Source organism: Phasianus colchicus, chromosome Z, assembly GCF_987193195.1.
Source record: "Phasianus colchicus chromosome Z, bPhaCol1.hap1.1, whole genome shotgun sequence".
Classification (NCBI taxonomy): Eukaryota; Metazoa; Chordata; class Aves; order Galliformes; family Phasianidae; genus Phasianus; species Phasianus colchicus.
Genome location: NC_143476.1, coordinates 70225404 through 70230086, shown reverse-complemented (window position 1 = coordinate 70230086; position 4683 = coordinate 70225404).

Genomic DNA, 4683 nt, shown 5'->3' with positions numbered 1-4683 from the left:
TAAAGGAGAACTAAGGGATTCCAGAAAGAAGCAGATCCACTCAGTGATCCCACAGGGGGTGTAGATAGGCTTTCACAGAATCACAGAACCACAGAATTGCCAGGGTTGGAAGGGACCTCGAGGATCATGAATCTCCAACCCCCCTGCCACATGCAGGGCCACCAATCATCCCACCTAATGCTAGACCAGGCTGCCCAGGGCCCCATCCAATCTGGCCTTGAACACCTCCAGGGATGGGGCTTTCTGAAGGTCTGGAAGGGAAGGATGCTGAGATGTCATAGGGTCATGCCAGGAGGGACCCTGCAGGAGCTGGGTCTCCCCAGGATTGCCTCAGCACAGGCAGCACACTGAGGACCACTGCAGAGAAGCCACACGGCTCTGTGCTGGGAGACCCAGCCCACTGAGTCAGGACTGTGGTGAGAAAAGGGAACAAGGCCTGAAGCCCTGCCAGCAGCTTGCTGCCATCAGTGCTGTAGCACATGCTGCACCTCAGCAGCACAGTGTGCGCACAAAAGGTGTGGAGAGAGCAGGAGGCTTCTGCGTCACTGCTGTTTGGTACAGGGCTTGAATTCGCATCCCTATGCAAGCACTGTGGTTGCTGAGAGCCGGTAGAGAGCCCATCCTGACCACAGATGTTATGCAACCAGAAAATACTCTTTTTTTGTTCCAAGCCAAAGCTAATGCAATCACCAGTGCTGCATTTTTAATGTGGAGAGCAGTTTGACCCTGTCCTCCACTGCTATCCCTTACTTGTTTAGTTTCAAAAACGTGCTTGGATTGGAGCTCTGCAACTGGAAAAATAAATGTAATCCCTGAGGCGATGATTTTACATTCATAGGACCTTCACAAAAACCTTACTGCCAGAAACCGTATGTAAGAAGATCTTGTTTACCTAGGAGGTTGAAAACAGCCAGTGGGGCTGCAGAAAGATCACAAGGCAGCACAGTTATCACCCTAAGCTCTAACCTTTTCTGAGTCTAAAAAACATTCACTTTTTGAGACAAAAATTTTCATCTCTGCTTTCAAACCACAAACAAATCTCTTTGGTGAGCTTCATCCCTTCCATTGTTACTAAATTATGGAAAAGTAGAAAAAATATATCTTTGGTTGTGAAGTAAATTCTTGCAGTGCTATTGGTTGGGATTTTTTTTGTTTTTGTTTGGTTGGGTTTTTTTTGTTGTTTTTGTTTTTGTTTTGGTGTTTGTGTGTGTGTTTTTTACCTAAACAGCAGCAAAAAAATAGCTGAGCTCTTAAAAATAAAAGCTGGCATAGCCCCAGTTCGGCTCAGGATTGATTTTTCTGCCAATCCTTGTTTGGGAAAACAACTCAGTGTGAACTGCAAGTTGAGTCTGTGCTCACATCTCCTTTAGGTTAGTGCTAGAATTATGGTTAAGTATGTAGTGATGTGCTGTGTGGGACAGGGATGGCTCACTGAATTGTGACACAGCTGTTTTTCTCATCTAGAAACAAACTGGCCTCAAGGAGGAAAAGACTTTCTAAGCTAGCTTCCTGGGACACCAAAGGAGTAGGCTTACTCTGCCGCAGCACACTTAAACACAGAGGCTTAGAGACCCAGTACTGGCAATAGAATTAGTAGAGAGACTGCCCCAAGTTCTGGCTGCAGATTTTGGGAGGGAAAGATGGGACAGTGACCCTGTTGCCCGTGGGTCAGCACTGACCCAAGAACTTTATTTTCAGTCTTCAGGCCTCTTTCTCACCCCCATTCTGATGACCAGGCTCTGCAACAGACCAGGGAGCCAGGGGGCTGCTCTGCAGGGACATTTCATAACCTTGCACCTGGCAGCAGCCCAGCAGCCAGCTCCACACTGCATCAGTGTGGCATGACCAAGAAATCACAAAACAATCCTAAATTACTGAAATAACAATTTGATATTTTCTACACAAATCTAGCATATCAGGTGCTACTATGCCTCCTATCTCTATTTCATTTTTAATATTTAGTACCAATAAATTATAACATTGAGCTAATATATTTCTCTTATTTATATCTTTAAAAACAAATCACATTAACATACTATCTAGAAACGCTACAGTGCATAATGTCTACTTTCCCACTTGATCATTTTATGGAAGAAGGCTGCTGCTGAGGGCTTGTAGGTACACTGATGGCAGAGTCTGTTTTCTCAGACAAGCAATCTGTTTCATTCTTTCTTCATTCCTGTATAGGAAATTGGAAATACTTTTGTCCATCTCATGCATATTTCAGAATTTCCTCAGTCTGTAATATTCTCATTCCAGTATGGTCCTCTTCATTTGGAAACCACAAGTCGTGCTTAACAAGCTAAACATCAGACCTGATGTGAACTCATTAACTAATGTGACCTATGTGGGGGTGGCATTGTGTTCCCTCCAGAGCTGGCAGCAGCAGGTCACATTGAGTCTGCAGAGGTCTGCGGAGCCCAAAAGCGATGTGAGCAAAGCTTTCCTGTAAAACAGAGACACATTAACTCAAGGTTCAGAGTACAGAGCAGCCTTATGAATGGAAACCTCTGATTAGGGATTGCAAAAAAAATAGGTTAATGTTTAGCTAGCTTATCTGCTGACAAAACATTGCCAAAGATCTTCTTTAGGTTGTGATTTCTACATGGTACATAGCACGCATCTCAGGACAATTTTGGCCAGTCCCTTCTGAGCTGAGCAAGACCATAACAGATACACTGTCAAGTATACTTTGTGTAGCTCTAATTTGGTTGATTTCAATTCTATCCCTGTCTTTGCTGTTCAGTAATGCATATGAGATATTTCTTCTTTCAACTTCAAGATGAAACATGAGGATGGAAATGGCTTAAAATACTTCAAATTGCTGAAACCTTGTGTGTGTAAGGTTAAAAAAAAATGTAGATAAACAGTTCTGAGCAAACAAATTAAAACTCCGCTGAGGTCGGAGGTGAGTGCCTTTGGAGACAAACGTGTACTGCTGCAGGTAGCCAGTGCTGCAAGACCAAGTGCTTTCTCACCCCAGCCACTGAGCCACAGCACACAGCCAAGGCATCAGAAGCACGGCATATGGCCATTTTGGATCTAACAGGATTTCACTGCATCTCCAGTTACTGTCATTTCATTTTGCTGCCATCCTTTTTTTCTTATCTCACAGAGTGTTGCAGGAATGGAGCTGGATTAAAACTTGTCCATGTCAATTCACAGAAATCACTTCTTGCTTCTGGATCAACTGGTTTGGCCTGTCATGCCAGACAGAACCAGGCCATGGGAAGTGGATAAATGCTGCGTTGTCTGAAACAAAAGTGGGCTGACTCCATCTATGTGCATTTATTCTACGTTGCATTAGCGTGTGAGATTCTGGACCAATGCTGAGCACAGTTCCCAGTGACAAGTTGTCCAGTGCATCTATACTCAATTGCTCCTATCTCTTCACTTGTAAGTAGAGTTACTTGCTTAGAAATGTTTGGAGTAGCCTTTTTATATTGCACAGACATGTCATTCAATTTTTATTATTTTTTTTTTATTAAAAGAGTTAGCCATTTGCTGTGTCATGCTGAGTGGGTGCTATGGTAGCTGTTAGAGGCAAGGTGCTGAGGGACCCACACCAGCTAGGCATCAGTGTTCACAGGGAGGTGGCAAAAAGGTCCATCCCCAGCTGCAAGCATTTACTGCCAAGGGAATGCTTCTGCAGGACAGTGGAGAGAAGAGGGCAGATCAAAGATGGCATGTGAGAGAGGTAGGGTTTCTTTACAAAGCATCAATGAAAAAATTAAGAGGAAAACACATTGAAAATTGAAAATCACTTCAGGAAACATGGTCTAGAAAGAAGTGAAATAGCTTTTGGTTAGGCTTTCAATATTTCATCTTTCTGCCTTGAATGAAATAGAGAAAAACTGTGAAGACTTAGAAATTCCCAGAGATCAGGACAATAACGTGGTTTTTAATATCTCTGTGTCATGACCTCAGACCAGTGCTACTTATCTATGATGGCAGCTGGTTATGGCATTTTAAGTTTTTGAGTATCCCTTGTATCCCTTGGCAAAATCTGATCCCTATGCCCTTGGGGCTGGCCTCTGAGGCAGCAGGAGGAATGTGCCTCACTGTCAGCTCCAAGGGAATGTGGCATCACTTCCCCCTGAAGAGCAGTGAGGGAAGCATTGGACCTTCCTTCAGGGCAAATTTAGGGAAGGGTTCATTTGCCAGTATTTGGTGAGTGGTGTCAGTGTAAACAGGCACTTCCAACCTGATAGCATTCAGGACTTCCCAGGAAGATGTGATATGGAGCACGTGATCAGAACCACTGGAGGAATTCTTTAAAAAACTACTAATGGCATTTGTTTATACATCCTCTTGAATATAATTTTCTGTTCAGTATATATAGTTTTAAATCTTTATTTAATAGAGTTAGGGTCTAAATCTGAAGTGATGCTGTTGGTATAGCAATCTGATAAAATGAAAAATCTAGAGTATTTTATTTTTCACGTCTTCAGCAAATATTTTCTATGAATTAATGCATTTACATGCACTGTGAGCCACTTCAAGGATTATAAAAAACATTTTCCTTATACCCAGACCCTGCTGAAGACCCCTTATTTCTTACAGACCCCCTTTAAATACTCAAAGACTGCTCTCAGTTCTTCCAGGAGCTTTCTCTTCTCCATTTTCACACAATCGTACAAACACAGAATGACCTGGCTTGAAAAGGACCACAATGATCACCTT